This window comes from Engystomops pustulosus, chromosome 9, assembly GCF_040894005.1.
Source record: "Engystomops pustulosus chromosome 9, aEngPut4.maternal, whole genome shotgun sequence".
Classification (NCBI taxonomy): domain Eukaryota; kingdom Metazoa; phylum Chordata; class Amphibia; order Anura; family Leptodactylidae; genus Engystomops; species Engystomops pustulosus.
In genome coordinates, this window is record NC_092419.1 from 67,448,789 (window position 1) to 67,472,976 (window position 24,188).

The 24,188-nt window shown below is 45.6% G+C and overlaps 20 pseudogenes; all 20 read right to left on the reverse strand.

The window, feature by feature from the left end:
• Nucleotides 1–19,079: 19,079 nt before the first annotated feature.
• LOC140099971 (5S ribosomal RNA) lies at nt 19,080–19,198 on the reverse strand (annotated as a pseudogene).
• A 251-nt stretch (nt 19,199–19,449) lies between these two features.
• Nucleotides 19,450–19,568, reverse strand: LOC140086239 (5S ribosomal RNA; annotated as a pseudogene).
• Nucleotides 19,569–19,819: 251 nt separating this feature from the next.
• Nucleotides 19,820–19,938, reverse strand: LOC140099972 (5S ribosomal RNA; annotated as a pseudogene).
• A 251-nt stretch (nt 19,939–20,189) lies between these two features.
• Nucleotides 20,190–20,308, reverse strand: LOC140099973 (5S ribosomal RNA; annotated as a pseudogene).
• A 251-nt stretch (nt 20,309–20,559) lies between these two features.
• Nucleotides 20,560–20,678, reverse strand: LOC140080558 (5S ribosomal RNA; annotated as a pseudogene).
• Nucleotides 20,679–20,748: 70 nt separating this feature from the next.
• Nucleotides 20,749–20,867, reverse strand: LOC140099974 (5S ribosomal RNA; annotated as a pseudogene).
• Nucleotides 20,868–20,937: 70 nt separating this feature from the next.
• LOC140084264 (5S ribosomal RNA) lies at nt 20,938–21,056 on the reverse strand (annotated as a pseudogene).
• Nucleotides 21,057–21,126: 70 nt separating this feature from the next.
• LOC140098396 (5S ribosomal RNA) lies at nt 21,127–21,245 on the reverse strand (annotated as a pseudogene).
• A 70-nt stretch (nt 21,246–21,315) lies between these two features.
• On the reverse strand, nt 21,316–21,434 carry LOC140092090 (5S ribosomal RNA; annotated as a pseudogene).
• A 70-nt stretch (nt 21,435–21,504) lies between these two features.
• On the reverse strand, nt 21,505–21,623 carry LOC140099976 (5S ribosomal RNA; annotated as a pseudogene).
• Nucleotides 21,624–21,693: 70 nt separating this feature from the next.
• Nucleotides 21,694–21,812, reverse strand: LOC140093288 (5S ribosomal RNA; annotated as a pseudogene).
• Nucleotides 21,813–21,882: 70 nt separating this feature from the next.
• Nucleotides 21,883–22,001, reverse strand: LOC140099977 (5S ribosomal RNA; annotated as a pseudogene).
• Nucleotides 22,002–22,071: 70 nt separating this feature from the next.
• LOC140082301 (5S ribosomal RNA) lies at nt 22,072–22,190 on the reverse strand (annotated as a pseudogene).
• Nucleotides 22,191–22,260: 70 nt separating this feature from the next.
• LOC140080559 (5S ribosomal RNA) lies at nt 22,261–22,379 on the reverse strand (annotated as a pseudogene).
• A 70-nt stretch (nt 22,380–22,449) lies between these two features.
• On the reverse strand, nt 22,450–22,568 carry LOC140097331 (5S ribosomal RNA; annotated as a pseudogene).
• A 70-nt stretch (nt 22,569–22,638) lies between these two features.
• Nucleotides 22,639–22,757, reverse strand: LOC140099978 (5S ribosomal RNA; annotated as a pseudogene).
• A 432-nt stretch (nt 22,758–23,189) lies between these two features.
• On the reverse strand, nt 23,190–23,308 carry LOC140085391 (5S ribosomal RNA; annotated as a pseudogene).
• A 251-nt stretch (nt 23,309–23,559) lies between these two features.
• LOC140080560 (5S ribosomal RNA) lies at nt 23,560–23,678 on the reverse strand (annotated as a pseudogene).
• A 70-nt stretch (nt 23,679–23,748) lies between these two features.
• Nucleotides 23,749–23,867, reverse strand: LOC140099979 (5S ribosomal RNA; annotated as a pseudogene).
• Nucleotides 23,868–23,937: 70 nt separating this feature from the next.
• LOC140084265 (5S ribosomal RNA) lies at nt 23,938–24,056 on the reverse strand (annotated as a pseudogene).
• Nucleotides 24,057–24,188: the final 132 nt, after the last annotated feature.

Here is a 24,188-nt window from a genome sequence, read left to right on the forward strand (position 1 = left end):
TTAAGCTGCATTGCTGCTGCGATCTGACGAGAGCAGGCACATTCAGCTTAGAATGGCCGTTGACAGCAGCTGTTCAATTTGAACCTTCTTTTACTATCTCATAGAGAAACTAACACAATTTTCAGGTTCAAAAAGGTCAACGGAACTTGGGATTCCCAGCCAGTCTCCCATGCTGGTACTTGCCAAGCCTTAAGCTACATTGCTGCTGCGATCTGATGAGAGCAGGCATATTCAGCTTAGAATGGCCGTTGACAGCAGCTGTTCAATTTGAACCTTCTTTTACTATCTCATAGAGAAACTAACACAATTTTCAGGTTCAAAAAGGTCAACAGAACTTGGGATTCCCAGCCAGTCTCCCATGCTGGTACTTGCCAAGCCTTAAGCTGCATTGCTGCTGCGATCTGACGAGAGAAGGCACATTCAGCTTAGAATGGCCGTTGACAGCAGCTGTTCAATTTGAACTTTCTTTTACTATCTCATAGAAAAACTAACACAATTTTCAGATTCAAAAAGGTCAACAGAACTTGGGATTTACAGCCAGTCTCCCATGCTGGTACTTGCCAAGCCTTAAGCTGCATTGCTGCTGCGATCTGACGAGAGCAGGCACATTCAGCTTAGAATGGCCGTTGACAGCAGCTGTTCAATTTGAACCTTCTTTTACTATCCCATAGAGAAACTAACACAATTTTCAGGTTCAAAAAGGTCAACGGAACTTGGGATTCCCAGCCAGTCTCCCATGCTGGTACTTGCCAAGCCTTAAGCTGCATTGCTGCTGCGATCTGACGAGAGCAGGCACATTCAGCTTAGAATGGCCGTTGACAGCAGCTGTTCAATTTGAACCTTCTTTTACTATCTCATAGAGAAACTAACACAATTTTCAGGTTCAAAAAGGTCAACGGAACTTGGGATTCCCAGCCAGTCTCCCATGCTGGTACTTGCCAAGCCTTAAGCTGCTGCGATCTGACGAGAGCAGGCACATTCAGCTTAGAATGGCTGTTGACAGCAGCTGTTCAATTTGAACCTTCTTTTACTATCTCATAGAGAAACTAACACAATTTTCAGGTTCAAAAAGGTCAACGGAACTTGGGATTCCCAGCCAGTCTCCCATGCTGGTACTTGCCAAGCCTTAAGCTGCTGCGATCTGACGAGAGCAGGCGCATTCAGCTTAGAATGGCTGTTGACAGCAGCTGTTCAATTTGAACCTTCTTTTACTATCTCATAGAGAAACTAACACAATTTTCAGGTTCAAAAAGGTCAACGGAACTTGGGATTCCAAGCCAGTCTCCCATGCTGGTACTTGCCAAGCCTTAAGCTGCATTGCTGCTGCGATCTGACGAGAGCAGGCACATTCAGCTTAGAATGGCCGTTGACAGCAGCTGTTCAGTTTGAACCTTCTTTTACTATCTCATAGAGAAACTAACACAATTTTCAGGTTCAAAAAGGTCAACGGAACTTGGGATTCCCAGCCAGTCTCCCATGCTGGTACTTGCCAAGCCTTAAGCTGCTGCGATCTGATGAGAGCAGGCACATTCAGCTTAGAATGGCCGTTGACAGCAGCTGTTCAATTTGAACCTTCTTTTACTATCTCATAGAGAAACTAACACAATTTTCAGGTTCAAAAAGGTCAACAGAACTTGGGATTCCCAGCCAGTCTCCCATGCTGGTACTTGCCAAGCCTTAAGCTGAATTGCTGCTGCGATCTGACGAGAGCAGGCACATTCAGCTTAGAATGGCCGTTGACAGCAGCTGCCTAATTTCTACTTTCTTTTACTATCTCATAGAGAAACTAACACAATTTTCAGGTTCAAAAAGGTCAACGGAACTTGGGATTCCCAGCCAGTCTCCCATGCTGGTACTTGCCAAGCCTTAAGCTGCATTGCTGCTGCGATCTGACGAGAGCAGGCACATTCAGCTTAGAATGGCCGTTGACAGCAGCTGTTCAATTTGAACCTTCTTTTACTATCTCATAGAGAAACTAACACAATTTTCAGGTTCAAAAAGGTCAACGGAACTTGGGATTCCCAGCCAGTCTCCCATGCTGGTACTTGCCAAGCCTTAAGCTGCATTGATGCTGCGATCTGACGAGAGCAGGCACATTCAGCTTAGAATGGCCGTTGACAGCAGCTGTTCAGTTTGAACCTTCTTTTACTATCTCATAGAGAAACTAACACAATTTTCAGGTTCAAAAAGGTCAACGGAACTTGGGATTCGAAGCCAGTCTCCCATGCTGGTACTTGCCAAGCCTTAAGCTGCATCGCTGCTGTGATCCGACAAGAGCACGCGCATTCAGCTTAGAATGGCCGTTGACAGCAGCTGTTCAATTTGAACCTTCTTTTACTATCTCATAGAGAAACTAACACAATTTTCAGGTTCAAAAAGGTCAATAGAACTTGGGATTCCCAGCCAGTCTCCCATGCTGGTACTTGCCAAGCCTTAAGCTGCAATGCTGCTGCGATCTGACGAGAGCAGGCACATTCAGCTTAGAATGGCCGTTGACAGCAGCTGTTCAATTTGAACCTTCTTTTACTATCTCATAGAGAAACTAACACAATTTTCAGGTTCAAAAAGGTCAACGGAACTTGGGATTCCCAGCCAGTCTCCCATGCTGGTACTTGCCAAGCCTTAAGCTACATTGCTGCTGCGATCTGATGAGAGCAGGCACATTCAGCTTAGAATGGCCGTTGACAGCAGCTGTTCAATTTGAACCTTCTTTTACTATCTCATAGAGAAACTAACACAATTTTCAGGTTCAAAAAGGTCAACGGAACTTGGGATTCCCAGCCAGTCTCCCATGCTGGTACTTGCCAAGCCTTAAGCTGCATTGCTGCTGCGATCTGACGAGAGCAGGCACATTCAGCTTAGAATGGCCGTTGACAGCAGCTGTTCAATTTGAACCTTCTTTTACCATCTTTGACAGAGAAACTAACAATTTTCAGGTTCAAAAAGGTCAACGGAACTTGGGATTCCCAGCCAGTCTCCCATGCTGGTACTTGCCAAGCCTTAAGCTGCATTGCTGCTGCGATCTGACGAGAGCAGGCACATTCAGCTTAGAATGGCCGTTGACAGCAGCTGTTCAATTTGAACCTTCTTTTACCATCTTTGACAGAGAAACTAACAATTTTCAGGTTCAAAAAGGTCAACGGAACTTGGGATTCCCAGCCAGTCTCCCATGCTGGTACTTGCCAAGCCTTAAGCTGCATTGCTGCTGCGATCTGACGAGAGCAGGCACATTCAGCTTAGAATGGCCGTTGACAGCAGCTGTTCAATTTGAACCTTCTTTTACTATCTCATAGAGAAACTAACACAATTTTCAGGTTCAAAAAGGTCAACGGAACTTGGGATTCCCAGCCAGTCTCCCATGCTGGTACTTGCCAAGCCTTAAGCTGCATTGATGCTGCGATCTGACGAGAGCAGGCACATTCAGCTTAGAATGGCCGTTGACAGCAGCTGTTCAATTTGAACCTTCTTTTACTATCTCATAGAGAAACTAACACAATTTTCAGGTTCAAAAAGGTCAACAGAACTTGGGATTCCCAGCCAGTCTCCCATGCTGGTACTTGCCAAGCCTTAAGCTGCATTGCTGCTGCGATCTGACGAGAGCAGGCACATTCAGCTTAGAATGGCCGTTGACAGCAGCTGCCTAATTTCTACTTTCTTTTACTATCTCATAGAGAAACTAACACAATTTTCAGGTTCAAAAAGGTCAACGGAACTTGGGATTCCCAGCCAGTCTCCCATGCTGGTACTTGCCAAGCCTTAAGCTGCATTGCTGCTGCGATCTGACGAGAGCAGGCACATTCAGCTTAGAATGGCCGTTGACAGCAGCTGTTCAATTTGAACCTTCTTTTACTATCTCATAGAGAAACTAACACAATTTTCAGGTTCAAAAAGGTCAACGGAACTTGGGATTCCCAGCCAGTCTCCCATGCTGGTACTTGCCAAGCCTTAAGCTGCATTGATGCTGCGATCTGACGAGAGCAGGCACATTCAGCTTAGAATGGCCGTTGACAGCAGCTGTTCAGTTTGAACCTTCTTTTACTATCTCATAGAGAAACTAACACAATTTTCAGGTTCAAAAAGGTCAACGGAACTTGGGATTCGAAGCCAGTCTCCCATGCTGGTACTTGCCAAGCCTTAAGCTGCATCGCTGCTGTGATCCGACAAGAGCACGCGCATTCAGCTTAGAATGGCCGTTGACAGCAGCTGTTCAATTTGAACCTTCTTTTACTATCTCATAGAGAAACTAACAAAATTTTCAGGTTCAAAAAGGTCAATAGAACTTGGGATTCCCAGCCAGTCTCCCATGCTGGTACTTGCCAAGCCTTAAGCTGCAATGCTGCTGCGATCTGACGAGAGCAGGCACATTCAGCTTAGAATGGCCGTTGACAGCAGCTGTTCAATTTGAACCTTCTTTTACTATCTCATAGAGAAACTAACACAATTTTCAGGTTCAAAAAGGTCAACGGAACTTGGGATTCCCAGCCAGTCTCCCATGCTGGTACTTGCCAAGCCTTAAGCTACATTGCTGTTGCGATCTGACGAGAGCAGGCACATTCAGCTTAGAATGGCCGTTGACAGCAGCTGTTCAATTTGAACCTTCTTTTACCATCTTTGACAGAGAAACTAACAATTTTCAGGTTCAAAAAGGTCAACGGAACTTGGGATTCCCAGCCAGTCTCCCATGCTGGTACTTGCCAAGCCTTAAGCTGCATTGCTGCTGCGATCTGACGAGAGCAGGCACATTCAGCTTAGAATGGCCGTTGACAGCAGCTGTTCAATTTGAACCTTCTTTTACTATCTCATAGAGAAACTAACACAATTTTCAGGTTCAAAAAGGTCAACGGAACTTGGGATTCCCAGCCAGTCTCCCATGCTGGTACTTGCCAAGCCTTAAGCTACATTGCTGCTGCGATCTGATGAGAGCAGGCACATTCAGCTTAGAATGGCCGTTGACAGCAGCTGTTCAATTTGAACCTTCTTTTACTATCTCATAGAGAAACTAACACAATTTTCAGGTTCAAAAAGGTCAACGGAACTTGGGATTCCCAGCCAGTCTCCCATGCTGGTACTTGCCAAGCCTTAAGCTGCATTGCTGCTGCGATCTGACGAGAGCAGGCACATTCAGCTTAGAATGACCGTTGACAGCAGCTGTTCAATTTGAACCTTCTTTTACCATCTTTGACAGAGAAACTAACAATTTTCAGGTTCAAAAAGGTCAACGGAACTTGGGATTCCCAGCCAGTCTCCCATGCTGGTACTTGCCAAGCCTTAAGCTGCATTGCTGCTGCGATCTGACGAGAGCAGGCACATTCAGCTTAGAATGGCCGTTGACAGCAGCTGTTCAATTTGAACCTTCTTTTACTATCTCATAGAGAAACTAACACAATTTTCAGGTTCAAAAAGGTCAACGGAACTTGGGATTCCCAGCCAGTCTCCCATGCTGGTACTTGCCAAGCCTTAAGCTGCTGCGATCTGACGAGAGCAGGCACATTCAGCTTAGAATGGCTGTTGACAGCAGCTGTTCAATTTGAACCTTCTTTTACTATCTCATAGAGAAACTAACACAATTTTCAGGTTCAAAAAGGTCAACGGAACTTGGGATTCCCAGCCAGTCTCCCATGCTGGTACTTGCCAAGCCTTAAGCTGCTGCGATCTGACGAGAGCAGGCACATTCAGCTTAGAATGGCCGTTGACAGCAGCTGTTCAATTTGAACCTTCTTTTACTATCTCATAGAGAAACTAACACAATTTTCAGGTTCAAAAAGGTCAACGGAACTTGGGATTCCCAGCCAGTCTCCCATGCTGGTACTTGCCAAGCCTTAAGCTGCATTGCTGCTGCGATCTGACGAGAGCAGGCACATTCAGCTTAGAATGGCCGTTGACAGCAGCTGTTCAGTTTGAACCTTCTTTTACTATCTCATAGAGAAACTAACACAATTTTCAGGTTCAAAAAGGTCAACGGAACTTGGGATTCCCAGCCAGTCTCCCATGCTGGTACTTGCCAAGCCTTAAGCTGCTGCGATCTGATGAGAGCAGGCACATTCAGCTTAGAATGGCCGTTGACAGCAGCTGTTCAATTTGAACCTTCTTTTACTATCTCATAGAGAAACTAACACAATTTTCAGGTTCAAAAAGGTCAACAGAACTTGGGATTCCCAGCCAGTCTCCCATGCTGGTACTTGCCAAGCCTTAAGCTGCATTGCTGCTGCGATCTGACGAGAGCAGGCACATTCAGCTTAGAATGACCGTTGACAGCAGCTGCCTAATTTCTACTTTCTTTTACTATCTCATAGAGAAACTAACACAATTTTCAGGTTCAAAAAGGTCAACGGAACTTGGGATTCCCAGCCAGTCTCCCATGCTGGTACTTGCCAAGCCTTAAGCTGCTGCGATCTGATGAGAGCAGGCACATTCAGCTTAGAATGGCCGTTGACAGCAGCTGTTCAATTTGAACCTTCTTTTACTATCTCATAGAGAAACTAACACAATTTTCAGGTTCAAAAAGGTCAACGGAACTTGGGATTCCCAGCCAGTCTCCCATGCTGGTACTTGCCAAGCCTTAAGCTGCATTGCTGCTGCGATCTGACGAGAGCAGGCACATTCAGCTTAGAATGGCCGTTGACAGCAGCTGTTCAATTTGAACCTTCTTTTACTATCTCATAGAGAAACTAACACAATTTTCAGGTTCAAAAAGGTCAACGGAACTTGGGATTCCCAGCCAGTCTCCCATGCTGGTACTTGCCAAGCCTTAAGCTGCTGCGATCTGACGAGAGCAGGCACATTCAGCTTAGAATGGCTGTTGACAGCAGCTGTTCAATTTGAACCTTCTTTTACTATCTCATAGAGAAACTAACACAATTTTCAGGTTCAAAAAGGTCAACGGAACTTGGGATTCCCAGCCAGTCTCCCATGCTGGTACTTGCCAAGCCTTAAGCTGCATTGCTGCTGCGATCTGACGAGAGCAGGCACATTCAGCTTAGAATGGCCGTTGACAGCAGCTGTTCAGTTTGAACCTTCTTTTACTATCTCATAGAGAAACTAACACAATTTTCAGGTTCAAAAAGGTCAACGGAACTTGGGATTCCCAGCCAGTCTCCCATGCTGGTACTTGCCAAGCCTTAAGCTGCTGCGATCTGATGAGAGCAGGCACATTCAGCTTAGAATGGCCGTTGACAGCAGCTGTTCAATTTGAACCTTCTTTTACTATCTCATAGAGAAACTAACACAATTTTCAGGTTCAAAAAGGTCAACAGAACTTGGGATTCCCAGCCAGTCTCCCATGCTGGTACTTGCCAAGCCTTAAGCTGCATTGCTGCTGCGATCTGACGAGAGCAGGCACATTCAGCTTAGAATGGCCGTTGACAGCAGCTGCCTAATTTCTACTTTCTTTTACTATCTCATAGAGAAACTAACACAATTTTCAGGTTCAAAAAGGTCAACGGAACTTGGGATTCCCAGCCAGTCTCCCATGCTGGTACTTGCCAAGCCTTAAGCTGCTGCGATCTGATGAGAGCAGGCACATTCAGCTTAGAATGGCCGTTGACAGCAGCTGTTCAATTTGAACCTTCTTTTACTATCTCATAGAGAAACTAACACAATTTTCAGGTTCAAAAAGGTCAACAGAACTTGGGATTCCCAGCCAGTCTCCCATGCTGGTACTTGCCAAGCCTTAAGCTGCATTGCTGCTGCGATCTGACGAGAGCAGGCACATTCAGCTTAGAATGGCCGTTGACAGCAGCTGCCTAATTTCTACTTTCTTTTACTATCTCATAGAGAAACTAACACAATTTTCAGGTTCAAAAAGGTCAACGGAACTTGGGATTCCCAGCCAGTCTCCCATGCTGGTACTTGCCAAGCCTTAAGCTGCATTGCTGCTGCGATCTGACGAGAGCAGGCACATTCAGCTTAGAATGGCCGTTGACAGCAGCTGTTCAATTTGAACCTTCTTTTACTATCTCATAGAGACACTAACACAATTTTCAGGTTCAAAAAGGTCAACGGAACTTGGGATTCCCAGCCAGTCTCCCATGCTGGTACTTGCCAAGCCTTAAGCTGCATTGATGCTGCGATCTGACGAGAGCAGGCACATTCAGCTTAGAATGGCCGTTGACAGCAGCTGTTCAGTTTGAACCTTCTTTTACTATCTCATAGAGAAACTAACACATTTTTCAGGTTCAAAAAGGTCAACGGAACTTGGGATTCGCAGCCAGTCTCCCATGCTGGTACTTGCCAAGCCTTAAGCTGCAATGCTGCTGCGATCTGACGAGAGCAGGCACATTCAGCTTAGAATGGCCGTTGACAGCAGCTGTTCAATTTGAACCTTCTTTTACTATCTCATAGAGAAACTAACACAATTTTCAGGTTCAAAAAGGTCAACAGAACTTGGGATTCCCAGCCAGTCTCCCATGCTGTTACTTTCCAAGCCTTAAGCTGCATTGCTGCTGCGATCTGACGAGAGCAGGCACATTCAGCTTAGAATGGCCGTTGACAGCAGCTGTTCAATTTGAACCTTCTTTTACTATCTCATAGAGAAACTAACACAATTTTCAGGTTCAAAAAGGTCAACGGAACTTGGGATTCCCAGCCAGTCTCCCATGCTGGTACTTGCCAAGCCTTAAGCTGCATTGCTGCTGCGATCTGACGAGAGCAGGCACATTCAGCTTAGAATGGCCGTTGACAGCAGCTGTTCAGTTTGAACTTTCTTTTACTATCTCATAGAGAAACTAACACAATTTTCAGGTTCAAAAAGGTCAACGGAACTTGGGATTCCCAGCCAGTCTCCCATGCTGGTACTTGCCAAGCCTTAAGCTACATTGCTGTTGCGATCTGACGAGAGCAGGCACATTCAGCTTAGAATGGCCGTTGACAGCAGCTGTTCAATTTGAACCTTCTTTTACCATCTTTGACAGAGAAACTAACAATTTTCAGGTTCAAAAAGGTCAACGGAACTTGGGATTCCCAGCCAGTCTCCCATGCTGGTACTTGCCAAGCCTTAAGCTGCATTGCTGCTGCGATCTGACGAGAGCAGGCACATTCAGCTTAGAATGGCCGTTGACAGCAGCTGTTCAATTTGAACCTTCTTTTACTATCTCATAGAGAAACTAACACAATTTTCAGGTTCAAAAAGGTCAACGGAACTTGGGATTCCCAGCCAGTCTCCCATGCTGGTACTTGCCAAGCCTTAAGCTACATTGCTGCTGCGATCTGATGAGAGCAGGCACATTCAGCTTAGAATGGCCGTTGACAGCAGCTGTTCAATTTGAACCTTCTTTTACTATCTCATAGAGAAACTAACACAATTTTCAGGTTCAAAAAGGTCAACAGAACTTGGGATTCCCAGCCAGTCTCCCATGCTGGTACTTGCCAAGCCTTAAGCTGCATTGCTGCTGCGATCTGACGAGAGCAGGCACATTCAGCTTAGAATGGCCGTTGACAGCAGCTGTTCAATTTGAACTTTCTTTTACTATCTCATAGAAAAACTAACACAATTTTCAGATTCAAAAAGGTCAACAGAACTTGGGATTTACAGCCAGTCTCCCATGCTGGTACTTGCCAAGCCTTAAGCTGCATTGCTGCTGCGATCTGACGAGAGCAGGCACATTCAGCTTAGAATGGCCGTTGACAGCAGCTATTCAATTTGAACCTTCTTTTACTATCCCATAGAGAAACTAACACAATTTTCAGGTTCAAAAAGGTCAACGGAACTTGGGATTCCCAGCCAGTCTCCCATGCTGGTACTTGCCAAGCCTTAAGCTGCATTGCTGCTGCGATCTGACGAGAGCAGGCACATTCAGCTTAGAATGGCCGTTGACAGCAGCTGTTCAATTTGAACCTTCTTTTACTATCTCATAGAGAAACTAACACAATTTTCAGGTTCAAAAAGGTCAACGGAACTTGGGATTCCCAGCCAGTCTCCCATGCTGGTACTTGCCAAGCCTTAAGCTGCTGCGATCTGACGAGAGCAGGCACATTCAGCTTAGAATGGCTGTTGACAGCAGCTGTTCAATTTGAACCTTCTTTTACTATCTCATAGAGAAACTAACACAATTTTCAGGTTCAAAAAGGTCAACGGAACTTGGGATTCCCAGCCAGTCTCCCATGCTGGTACTTGCCAAGCCTTAAGCTGCTGCGATCTGACGAGAGCAGGCGCATTCAGCTTAGAATGGCTGTTGACAGCAGCTGTTCAATTTGAACCTTCTTTTACTATCTCATAGAGAAACTAACACAATTTTCAGGTTCAAAAAGGTCAACGGAACTTGGGATTCCAAGCCAGTCTCCCATGCTGGTACTTGCCAAGCCTTAAGCTGCATTGCTGCTGCGATCTGACGAGAGCAGGCACATTCAGCTTAGAATGGCCGTTGACAGCAGCTGTTCAGTTTGAACCTTCTTTTACTATCTCATAGAGAAACTAACACAATTTTCAGGTTCAAAAAGGTCAACGGAACTTGGGATTCCCAGCCAGTCTCCCATGCTGGTACTTGCCAAGCCTTAAGCTGCTGCGATCTGATGAGAGCAGGCACATTCAGCTTAGAATGGCCGTTGACAGCAGCTGTTCAATTTGAACCTTCTTTTACTATCTCATAGAGAAACTAACACAATTTTCAGGTTCAAAAAGGTCAACAGAACTTGGGATTCCCAGCCAGTCTCCCATGCTGGTACTTGCCAAGCCTTAAGCTGCATTGCTGCTGCGATCTGACGAGAGCAGGCACATTCAGCTTAGAATGGCCGTTGACAGCAGCTGCCTAATTTCTACTTTCTTTTACTATCTCATAGAGAAACTAACACAATTTTCAGGTTCAAAAAGGTCAACGGAACTTGGGATTCCCAGCCAGTCTCCCATGCTGGTACTTGCCAAGCCTTAAGCTGCATTGCTGCTGCGATCTGACGAGAGCAGGCACATTCAGCTTAGAATGGCCGTTGACAGCAGCTGTTCAATTTGAACCTTCTTTTACTATCTCATAGAGAAACTAACACAATTTTCAGGTTCAAAAAGGTCAACGGAACTTGGGATTCCCAGCCAGTCTCCCATGCTGGTACTTGCCAAGCCTTAAGCTGCATTGATGCTGCGATCTGACGAGAGCAGGCACATTCAGCTTAGAATGGCCGTTGACAGCAGCTGTTCAGTTTGAACCTTCTTTTACTATCTCATAGAGAAACTAACACAATTTTCAGGTTCAAAAAGGTCAACGGAACTTGGGATTCGAAGCCAGTCTCCCATGCTGGTACTTGCCAAGCCTTAAGCTGCATCGCTGCTGTGATCCGACAAGAGCACGCGCATTCAGCTTAGAATGGCCGTTGACAGCAGCTGTTCAATTTGAACCTTCTTTTACTATCTCATAGAGAAACTAACACAATTTTCAGGTTCAAAAAGGTCAATAGAACTTGGGATTCCCAGCCAGTCTCCCATGCTGGTACTTGCCAAGCCTTAAGCTGCAATGCTGCTGCGATCTGACGAGAGCAGGCACATTCAGCTTAGAATGGCCGTTGACAGCAGCTGTTCAATTTGAACCTTCTTTTACTATCTCATAGAGAAACTAACACAATTTTCAGGTTCAAAAAGGTCAACGGAACTTGGGATTCCCAGCCAGTCTCCCATGCTGGTACTTGCCAAGCCTTAAGCTACATTGCTGCTGCGATCTGATGAGAGCAGGCACATTCAGCTTAGAATGGCCGTTGACAGCAGCTGTTCAATTTGAACCTTCTTTTACTATCTCATAGAGAAACTAACACAATTTTCAGGTTCAAAAAGGTCAACGGAACTTGGGATTCCCAGCCAGTCTCCCATGCTGGTACTTGCCAAGCCTTAAGCTGCATTGCTGCTGCGATCTGACGAGAGCAGGCACATTCAGCTTAGAATGGCCGTTGACAGCAGCTGTTCAATTTGAACCTTCTTTTACCATCTTTGACAGAGAAACTAACAATTTTCAGGTTCAAAAAGGTCAACGGAACTTGGGATTCCCAGCCAGTCTCCCATGCTGGTACTTGCCAAGCCTTAAGCTGCATTGCTGCTGCGATCTGACGAGAGCAGGCACATTCAGCTTAGAATGGCCGTTGACAGCAGCTGTTCAATTTGAACCTTCTTTTACTATCTCATAGAGAAACTAACACAATTTTCAGGTTCAAAAAGGTCAACGGAACTTGGGATTCCCAGCCAGTCTCCCATGCTGGTACTTGCCAAGCCTTAAGCTGCATTGATGCTGCGATCTGACGAGAGCAGGCACATTCAGCTTAGAATGGCCGTTGACAGCAGCTGTTCAGTTTGAACCTTCTTTTACTATCTCATAGAGAAACTAACACAATTTTCAGGTTCAAAAAGGTCAACGGAACTTGGGATTCGCAGCCAGTCTCCCATGCTGGTACTTGCCAAGCCTTAAGCTGCATCGCTGCTGTGATCCGACAAGAGCACGCGCATTCAGCTTAGAATGGCCGTTGACAGCAGCTGTTCAATTTGAACCTTCTTTTACTATCTCATAGAGAAACTAACACAATTTTCAGGTTCAAAAAGGTCAATAGAACTTGGGATTCCCAGCCAGTCTCCCATGCTGGTACTTGCCAAGCCTTAAGCTGCTGCGATCTGATGAGAGCAGGCACATTCAGCTTAGAATGGCCGTTGACAGCAGCTGTTCAATTTGAACCTTCTTTTACTATCTCATAGAGAAACTAACACAATTTTCAGGTTCAAAAAGGTCAACAGAACTTGGGATTCCCAGCCAGTCTCCCATGCTGGTACTTGCCAAGCCTTAAGCTGCATTGCTGCTGCGATCTGACGAGAGCAGGCACATTCAGCTTAGAATGGCCGTTGACAGCAGCTGCCTAATTTCTACTTTCTTTTACTATCTCATAGAGAAACTAACACAATTTTCAGGTTCAAAAAGGTCAACGGAACTTGGGATTCCCAGCCAGTCTCCCATGCTGGTACTTGCCAAGCCTTAAGCTGCATTGCTGCTGCGATCTGACGAGAGCAGGCACATTCAGCTTAGAATGGCCGTTGACAGCAGCTGTTCAATTTGAACCTTCTTTTACTATCTCATAGAGAAACTAACACAATTTTCAGGTTCAAAAAGGTCAACGGAACTTGGGATTCCCAGCCAGTCTCCCATGCTGGTACTTGCCAAGCCTTAAGCTGCATTGATGCTGCGATCTGACGAGAGCAGGCACATTCAGCTTAGAATGGCCGTTGACAGCAGCTGTTCAGTTTGAACCTTCTTTTACTATCTCATAGAGAAACTAACACAATTTTCAGGTTCAAAAAGGTCAACGGAACTTGGGATTCGAAGCCAGTCTCCCATGCTGGTACTTGCCAAGCCTTAAGCTGCATCGCTGCTGTGATCCGACAAGAGCACGCGCATTCAGCTTAGAATGGCCGTTGACAGCAGCTGTTCAATTTGAACCTTCTTTTACTATCTCATAGAGAAACTAACACAATTTTCAGGTTCAAAAAGGTCAATAGAACTTGGGATTCCCAGCCAGTCTCCCATGCTGGTACTTGCCAAGCCTTAAGCTGCAATGCTGCTGCGATCTGACGAGAGCAGGCACATTCAGCTTAGAATGGCCGTTGACAGCAGCTGTTCAATTTGAACCTTCTTTTACTATCTCATAGAGAAACTAACACAATTTTCAGGTTCAAAAAGGTCAACGGAACTTGGGATTCCCAGCCAGTCTCCCATGCTGGTACTTGCCAAGCCTTAAGCTACATTGCTGCTGCGATCTGATGAGAGCAGGCACATTCAGCTTAGAATGGCCGTTGACAGCAGCTGTTCAATTTGAACCTTCTTTTACTATCTCATAGAGAAACTAACACAATTTTCAGGTTCAAAAAGGTCAACGGAACTTGGGATTCCCAGCCAGTCTCCCATGCTGGTACTTGCCAAGCCTTAAGCTGCATTGCTGCTGCGATCTGACGAGAGCAGGCACATTCAGCTTAGAATGGCCGTTGACAGCAGCTGTTCAATTTGAACCTTCTTTTACCATCTTTGACAGAGAAACTAACAATTTTCAGGTTCAAAAAGGTCAACGGAACTTGGGATTCCCAGCCAGTCTCCCATGCTGGTACTTGCCAAGCCTTAAGCTGCATTGCTGCTGCGATCTGACGAGAGCAGGCACATTCAGCTTAGAATGGCCGTTGACAGCAGCTGTTCAATTTGAACCTTCTTTTACCATCTTTGACAGAGAAACTAACAATTTTCAGGTTCAAAAAGGTCAACGGAACTTGGGATTCCCAGCCAGTCTCCCATGCTGGTACTTGCCAAGCCTTAAGCTGCATTGCTGCTGCGATCTGACGAGAGCAGGCACATTCAGCTTAGAATGGCCGTTGACAGCAGCTGTTCAATTTGAACCTTCTTTTACTATCTCATAGAGAAACTAACACAATTTTCAGGTTCAAAAAGGTCAACGGAACTTGGGATTCCCAGCCAGTCTCCCATGCTGGTACTTGCCAAGCCTTAAGCTGCATTGATGCTGCGATCTGACGAGAGCAGGCACATTCAGCTTAGAATGGCCGTTGACAGCAGCTGTTCAATTTGAACCTTCTTTTACTATCTCATAGAGAAACTAACACAATTTTCAGGTTCAAAAAGGTCAACAGAACTTGGGATTCCCAGCCAGTCTCCCATGCTGGTACTTGCCAAGCCTTAAGCTGCATTGCTGCTGCGATCTGACGAGAGCAGGCACATTCAGCTTAGAATGGCCGTTGACAGCAGCTGTCTAATTTCTACTTTCTTTTACTATCTCATAGAGAAACTAACACAATTTTCAGGTTCAAAAAGGTCAACGGAACTTGGGATTCCCAGCCAGTCTCCCATGCTGGTACTTGCCAAGCCTTAAGCTGCATTGCTGCTGCGATCTGACGAGAGCAGGCACATTCAGCTTAGAATGGCCGTTGACAGCAGCTGTTCAATTTGAACCTTCTTTTACTATCTCATAGAGAAACTAACACAATTTTCAGGTTCAAAAAGGTCAACGGAACTTGGGATTCCCAGCCAGTCTCCCATGCTGGTACTTGCCAAGCCTTAAGCTGCATTGATGCTGCGATCTGACGAGAGCAGGCACATTCAGCTTAGAATGGCCGTTGACAGCAGCTGTTCAGTTTGAACCTTCTTTTACTATCTCATAGAGAAACTAACACAATTTTCAGGTTCAAAAAGGTCAACGGAACTTGGGATTCGAAGCCAGTCTCCCATGCTGGTACTTGCCAAGCCTTAAGCTGCATCGCTGCTGTGATCCGACAAGAGCACGCGCATTCAGCTTAGAATGGCCGTTGACAGCAGCTGTTCAATTTGAACCTTCTTTTACTATCTCATAGAGAAACTAACAAAATTTTCAGGTTCAAAAAGGTCAATAGAACTTGGGATTCCCAGCCAGTCTCCCATGCTGGTACTTGCCAAGCCTTAAGCTGCAATGCTGCTGCGATCTGACGAGAGCAGGCACATTCAGCTTAGAATGGCCGTTGACAGCAGCTGTTCAATTTGAACCTTCTTTTACTATCTCATAGAGAAACTAACACAATTTTCAGGTTCAAAAAGGTCAACGGAACTTGGGATTCCCAGCCAGTCTCCCATGCTGGTACTTGCCAAGCCTTAAGCTGCATTGCTGCTGCGATCTGACGAGAGCAGGCACATTCAGCTTAGAATGGCCGTTGACAGCAGCTGTTCAGTTTGAACCTTCTTTTACTATCTCATAGAGAAACTAACACAATTTTCAGGTTCAAAAAGGTCAACGGAACTTGGGATTCCCAGCCAGTCTCCCATGCTGGTACTTGCCAAGCCTTAAGCTACATTGCTGTTGCGATCTGACGAGAGCAGGCACATTCAGCTTAGAATGGCCGTTGACAGCAGCTGTTCAATTTGAACCTTCTTTTACCATCTTTGACAGAGAAACTAACAATTTTCAGGTTCAAAAAGGTCAACGGAACTTGGGATTCCCAGCCAGTCTCCCATGCTGGTACTTGCCAAGCCTTAAGCTGCATTGCTGCTGCGATCTGACGAGAGCAGGCACATTCAGCTTAGAATGGCCGTTGACAGCAGCTGTTCAATTTGAACCTTCTTTTACTATCTCATAGAGAAACTAACACAATTTTCAGGTTCAAAAAGGTCAACGGAACTTGGGATTCCCAGCCAGTCTCCCATGCTGGTACTTGCCAAGCCTTAAGCTACATTGCTGCTGCGATCTGATGAGAGCAGGCACATTCAGCTTAGAATGGCCGTTGACAGCAGCTGTTCAATTTGAACCTTCTTTTACTATCTCATAGAGAAACTAACACAATTTTCAGGTTCAAAAAGGTCAACGGAACTTGGGATTCCCAGCCAGTCTCCCATGCTGGTACTTGCCAAGCCTTAAGCTGCATTGCTGCTGCGATCTGACGAGAGCAGGCACATTCAGCTTAGAATGACCGTTGACAGCAGCTGTTCAATTTGAACCTTCTTTTACCATCTTTGACAGAGAAACTAACAATTTTCAGGTTCAAAAAGGTCAACGGAACTTGGGATTCCCAGCCAGTCTCCCATGCTGGTACTTGCCAAGCCTTAAGCTGCATTGCTGCTGCGATCTGACGAGAGCAGGCACATTCAGCTTAGAATGGCCGTTGACAGCAGCTGTTCAATTTGAACCTTCTTTTACTATCTCATAGAGAAACTAACACAATTTTCAGGTTCAAAAAGGTCAACGGAACTTGGGATTCCCAGCCAGTCTCCCATGCTGGTACTTGCCAAGCCTTAAGCTGCTGCGATCTGACGAGAGCAGGCACATTCAGCTTAGAATGGCTGTTGACAGCAGCTGTTCAATTTGAACCTTCTTTTACTATCTCATAGAGAAACTAACACAATTTTCAGGTTCAAAAAGGTCAACGGAACTTGGGATTCCCAGCCAGTCTCCCATGCTGGTACTTGCCAAGCCTTAAGCTGCTGCGATCTGACGAGAGCAGGCACATTCAGCTTAGAATGGCCGTTGACAGCAGCTGTTCAATTTGAACCTTCTTTTACTATCTCATAGAGAAACTAACACAATTTTCAGGTTCAAAAAGGTCAACGGAACTTGGGATTCCCAGCCAGTCTCCCATGCTGGTACTTGCCAAGCCTTAAGCTGCATTGATGCTGCGATCTGACGAGAGCAGGCACATTCAGCTTAGAATGGCCGTTGACAGCAGCTGTTCAGTTTGAACCTTCTTTTACTATCTCATAGAGAAACTAACACAATTTTCAGGTTCAAAAAGGTCAACGGAACTTGGGATTCGAAGCCAGTCTCCCATGCTGGTACTTGCCAAGCCTTAAGCTGCATCGCTGCTGTGATCCGACAAGAGCACGCGCATTCAGCTTAGAATGGCCGTTGACAGCAGCTGTTCAATTTGAACCTTCTTTTACTATCTCATAGAGAAACTAACAAAATTTTCAGGTTCAAAAAGGTCAATAGAACTTGGGATTCCCAGCCAGTCTCCCATGCTGGTACTTGCCAAGCCTTAAGCTGCAATGCTGCTGCGATCTGACGAGAGCAGGCACATTCAGCTTAGAATGGCCGTTGACAGCAGCTGTTCAATTTGAACCTTCTTTTACTATCTCATAGAGAAACTAACACAATTTTCAGGTTCAAAAAGGTCAACGGAACTTGGGATTCCCAGCCAGTCTCCCATGCTGGTACTTGCCAAGCCTTAAGCTGCATTGCTGCTGCGATCTGACGAGAGCAGGCACATTCAGCTTAGAATGGCCGTTGACAGCAGCTGTTCAGTTTGAACCTTCTTTTACTATCTCATAGAGAAACTAACACAATTTTCAGGTTCAAAAAGGTCAACGGAACTTGGGATTCCCAGCCAGTCTCCCATGCTGGTACTTGCCAAGCCTTAAGCTACATTGCTGTTGCGATCTGACGAGAGCAGGCACATTCAGCTTAGAATGGCCGTTGACAGCAGCTGTTCAATTTGAACCTTCTTTTACCATCTTTGACAGAGAAACTAACAATTTTCAGGTTCAAAAAGGTCAACGGAACTTGGGATTCCCAGCCAGTCTCCCATGCTGGTACTTGCCAAGCCTTAAGCTGCATTGCTGCTGCGATCTGACGAGAGCAGGCACATTCAGCTTAGAATGGCCGTTGACAGCAGCTGTTCAATTTGAACCTTCTTTTACTATCTCATAGAGAAACTAACACAATTTTCAGGTTCAAAAAGGTCAACGGAACTTGGGATTCCCAGCCAGTCTCCCATGCTGGTACTTGCCAAGCCTTAAGCTACATTGCTGCTGCGATCTGATGAGAGCAGGCACATTCAGCTTAGAATGGCCGTTGACAGCAGCTGTTCAATTTGAACCTTCTTTTACTATCTCATAGAGAAACTAACACAATTTTCAGGTTCAAAAAGGTCAACGGAACTTGGGATTCCCAGCCAGTCTCCCATGCTGGTACTTGCCAAGCCTTAAGCTGCATTGCTGCTGCGATCTGACGAGAGCAGGCACATTCAGCTTAGAATGACCGTTGACAGCAGCTGTTCAATTTGAACCTTCTTTTACCATCTTTGACAGAGAAACTAACAATTTTCAGGTTCAAAAAGGTCAACGGAACTTGGGATTCCCAGCCAGTCTCCCATGCTGGTACTTGCCAAGCCTTAAGCTGCATTGCTGCTGCGATCTGACGAGAGCAGGCACATTCAGCTTAGAATGGCCGTTGACAGCAGCTGTTCAATTTGAACCTTCTTTTACTATCTCATAGAGAAACTAACACAATTTTCAGGTTCAAAAAGGTCAACGGAACTTGGGATTCCCAGCCAGTCTCCCATGCTGGTACTTGCCAAGCCTTAAGCTGCTGCGATCTGACGAGAGCAGGCACATTCAGCTTAGAATGGCTGTTGACAGCAGCTGTTCAATTTGAACCTTCTTTTACTATCTCATAGAGAAACTAACACAATTTTCAGGTTCAAAAAGGTCAACGGAACTTGGGATTCCCAGCCAGTCTCCCATGCTGGTACTTGCCAAGCCTTAAGCTGCTGCGATCTGACGAGAGCAGGCACATTCAGCTTAGAATGGCCGTTGACAGCAGCTGTTCAATTTGAACCTTCTTTTACTATCTCATAGAGAAACTAACACAATTTTCAGGTTCAAAAAGGTCAACGGAACTTGGGATTCCCAGCCAGTCTCCCATGCTGGTACTTGCCAAGCCTTAAGCTGCATTGCTGCTGCGATCTGACGAGAGCAGGCACATTCAGCTTAGAATGGCCGTTGACAGCAGCTGTTCAGTTTGAACCTTCTTTTACTATCTCATAGAGAAACTAACACAATTTTCAGGTTCAAAAAGGTCAACGGAACTTGGGATTCCCAGCCAGTCTCCCATGCTGGTACTTGCCAAGCCTTAAGCTGCTGCGATCTGATGAGAGCAGGCACATTCAGCTTAGAATGGCCGTTGACAGCAGCTGTTCAATTTGAACCTTCTTTTACTATCTCATAGAGAAACTAACACAATTTTCAGGTTCAAAAAGGTCAACAGAACTTGGGATTCCCAGCCAGTCTCCCATGCTGGTACTTGCCAAGCCTTAAGCTGCATTGCTGCTGCGATCTGACGAGAGCAGGCACATTCAGCTTAGAATGACCGTTGACAGCAGCTGCCTAATTTCTACTTTCTTTTACTATCTCATAGAGAAACTAACACAATTTTCAGGTTCAAAAAGGTCAACGGAACTTGGGATTCCCAGCCAGTCTCCCATGCTGGTACTTGCCAAGCCTTAAGCTGCTGCGATCTGATGAGAGCAGGCACATTCAGCTTAGAATGGCCGTTGACAGCAGCTGTTCAATTTGAACCTTCTTTTACTATCTCATAGAGAAACTAACACAATTTTCAGGTTCAAAAAGGTCAACGGAACTTGGGATTCCCAGCCAGTCTCCCATGCTGGTACTTGCCAAGCCTTAAGCTGCATTGCTGCTGCGATCTGACGAGAGCAGGCACATTCAGCTTAGAATGGCCGTTGACAGCAGCTGTTCAATTTGAACCTTCTTTTACTATCTCATAGAGAAACTAACACAATTTTCAGGTTCAAAAAGGTCAACGGAACTTGGGATTCCCAGCCAGTCTCCCATGCTGGTACTTGCCAAGCCTTAAGCTGCTGCGATCTGACGAGAGCAGGCACATTCAGCTTAGAATGGCTGTTGACAGCAGCTGTTCAATTTGAACCTTCTTTTACTATCTCATAGAGAAACTAACACAATTTTCAGGTTCAAAAAGGTCAACGGAACTTGGGATTCCCAGCCAGTCTCCCATGCTGGTACTTGCCAAGCCTTAAGCTGCATTGCTGCTGCGATCTGACGAGAGCAGGCACATTCAGCTTAGAATGGCCGTTGACAGCAGCTGTTCAGTTTGAACCTTCTTTTACTATCTCATAGAGAAACTAACACAATTTTCAGGTTCAAAAAGGTCAACGGAACTTGGGATTCCCAGCCAGTCTCCCATGCTGGTACTTGCCAAGCCTTAAGCTGCTGCGATCTGATGAGAGCAGGCACATTCAGCTTAGAATGGCCGTTGACAGCAGCTGTTCAATTTGAACCTTCTTTTACTATCTCATAGAGAAACTAACACAATTTTCAGGTTCAAAAAGGTCAACAGAACTTGGGATTCCCAGCCAGTCTCCCATGCTGGTACTTGCCAAGCCTTAAGCTGCATTGCTGCTGCGATCTGACGAGAGCAGGCACATTCAGCTTAGAATGGCCGTTGACAGCAGCTGCCTAATTTCTACTTTCTTTTACTATCTCATAGAGAAACTAACACAATTTTCAGGTTCAAAAAGGTCAACGGAACTTGGGATTCCCAGCCAGTCTCCCATGCTGGTACTTGCCAAGCCTTAAGCTGCATTGCTGCTGCGATCTGACGAGAGCAGGCACATTCAGCTTAGAATGGCCGTTGACAGCAGCTGTTCAATTTGAACCTTCTTTTACTATCTCATAGAGACACTAACACAATTTTCAGGTTCAAAAAGGTCAACGGAACTTGGGATTCCCAGCCAGTCTCCCATGCTGGTACTTGCCAAGCCTTAAGCTGCATTGATGCTGCGATCTGACGAGAGCAGGCACATTCAGCTTAGAATGGCCGTTGACAGCAGCTGTTCAGTTTGAACCTTCTTTTACTATCTCATAGAGAAACTAACACAATTTTCAGGTTCAAAAAGGTCAACGGAACTTGGGATTCGCAGCCAGTCTCCCATGCTGGTACTTGCCAAGCCTTAAGCTGCAATGCTGCTGCGATCTGACGAGAGCAGGCACATTCAGCTTAGAATGGCCGTTGACAGCAGCTGTTCAATTTGAACCTTCTTTTACTATCTCATAGAGAAACTAACACAATTTTCAGGTTCAAAAAGGTCAACAGAACTTGGGATTCCCAGCCAGTCTCCCATGCTGTTACTTTCCAAGCCTTAAGCTGCATTGCTGCTGCGATCTGACGAGAGCAGGCACATTCAGCTTAGAATGGCCGTTGACAGCAGCTGTTCAATTTGAACCTTCTTTTACTATCTCATAGAGAAACTAACACAATTTTCAGGTTCAAAAAGGTCAACGGAACTTGGGATTCCCAGCCAGTCTCCCATGCTGGTACTTGCCAAGCCTTAAGCTGCATTGCTGCTGCGATCTGACGAGAGCAGGCACATTCAGCTTAGAATGGCCGTTGACAGCAGCTGTTCAGTTTGAACTTTCTTTTACTATCTCATAGAGAAACTAACACAATTTTCAGGTTCAAAAAGGTCAACGGAACTTGGGATTCCCAGCCAGTCTCCCATGCTGGTACTTGCCAAGCCTTAAGCTACATTGCTGTTGCGATCTGACGAGAGCAGGCACATTCAGCTTAGAATGGCCGTTGACAGCAGCTGTTCAATTTGAACCTTCTTTTACCATCTTTGACAGAGAAACTAACAATTTTCAGGTTCAAAAAGGTCAACGGAACTTGGGATTCCCAGCCAGTCTCCCATGCTGGTACTTGCCAAGCCTTAAGCTGCATTGCTGCTGCGATCTGACGAGAGCAGGCACATTCAGCTTAGAATGGCCGTTGACAGCAGCTGTTCAATTTGAACCTTCTTTTACTATCTCATAGAGAAACTAACACAATTTTCAGGTTCAAAAAGGTCAACGGAACTTGGGATTCCCAGCCAGTCTCCCATGCTGGTACTTGCCAAGCCTTAAGCTACATTGCTGCTGCGATCTGATGAGAGCAGGCACATTCAGCTTAGAATGGCCGTTGACAGCAGCTGTTCAATTTGAACCTTCTTTTACTATCTCATAGAGAAACTAACACAATTTTCAGGTTCAAAAAGGTCAACAGAACTTGGGATTCCCAGCCAGTCTCCCATGCTGGTACTTGCCAAGCCTTAAGCTGCATTGCTGCTGCGATCTGACGAGAGCAGGCACATTCAGCTTAGAATGGCCGTTGACAGCAGCTGTTCAATTTGAACTTTCTTTTACTATCTCATAGAAAAACTAACACAATTTTCAGATTCAAAAAGGTCAACAGAACTTGGGATTTACAGCCAGTCTCCCATGCTGGTACTTGCCAAGCCTTAAGCTGCATTGCTGCTGCGATCTGACGAGAGCAGGCACATTCAGCTTAGAATGGCCGTTGACAGCAGCTATTCAATTTGAACCTTCTTTTACTATCCCATAGAGAAACTAACACAATTTTCAGGTTCAAAAAGGTCAACGGAACTTGGGATTCCCAGCCAGTCTCCCATGCTGGTACTTGCCAAGCCTTAAGCTGCATTGCTGCTGCGATCTGACGAGAGCAGGCACATTCAGCTTAGAATGGCCGTTGACAGCAGCTGTTCAATTTGAACCTTCTTTTACTATCTCATAGAGAAACTAACACAATTTTCAGGTTCAAAAAGGTCAACGGAACTTGGGATTCCCAGCCAGTCTCCCATGCTGGTACTTGCCAAGCCTTAAGCTGCTGCGATCTGACGAGAGCAGGCACATTCAGCTTAGAATGGCTGTTGACAGCAGCTGTTCAATTTGAACCTTCTTTTACTATCTCATAGAGAAACTAACACAATTTTCAGGTTCAAAAAGGTCAACGGAACTTGGGATTCCCAGCCAGTCTCCCATGCTGGTACTTGCCAAGCCTTAAGCTGCTGCGATCTGACGAGAGCAGGCGCATTCAGCTTAGAATGGCTGTTGACAGCAGCTGTTCAATTTGAACCTTCTTTTACTATCTCATAGAGAAACTAACACAATTTTCAGGTTCAAAAAGGTCAACGGAACTTGGGATTCCAAGCCAGTCTCCCATGCTGGTACTTGCCAAGCCTTAAGCTGCATTGCTGCTGCGATCTGACGAGAGCAGGCACATTCAGCTTAGAATGGCCGTTGACAGCAGCTGTTCAGTTTGAACCTTCTTTTACTATCTCATAGAGAAACTAACACAATTTTCAGGTTCAAAAAGGTCAACGGAACTTGGGATTCCCAGCCAGTCTCCCATGCTGGTACTTGCCAAGCCTTAAGCTGCTGCGATCTGATGAGAGCAGGCACATTCAGCTTAGAATGGCCGTTGACAGCAGCTGTTCAATTTGAACCTTCTTTTACTATCTCATAGAGAAACTAACACAATTTTCAGGTTCAAAAAGGTCAACAGAACTTGGGATTCCCAGCCAGTCTCCCATGCTGGTACTTGCCAAGCCTTAAGCTGCATTGCTGCTGCGATCTGACGAGAGCAGGCACATTCAGCTTAGAATGGCCGTTGACAGCAGCTGCCTAATTTCTACTTTCTTTTACTATCTCATAGAGAAACTAACACAATTTTCAGGTTCAAAAAGGTCAACGGAACTTGGGATTCCCAGCCAGTCTCCCATGCTGGTACTTGCCAAGCCTTAAGCTGCATTGCTGCTGCGATCTGACGAGAGCAGGCACATTCAGCTTAGAATGGCCGTTGACAGCAGCTGTTCAATTTGAACCTTCTTTTACTATCTCATAGAGAAACTAACACAATTTTCAGGTTCAAAAAGGTCAACGGAACTTGGGATTCCCAGCCAGTCTCCCATGCTGGTACTTGCCAAGCCTTAAGCTGCATTGATGCTGCGATCTGACGAGAGCAGGCACATTCAGCTTAGAATGGCCGTTGACAGCAGCTGTTCAGTTTGAACCTTCTTTTACTATCTCATAGAGAAACTAACACAATTTTCAGGTTCAAAAAGGTCAACGGAACTTGGGATTCGAAGCCAGTCTCCCATGCTGGTACTTGCCAAGCCTTAAGCT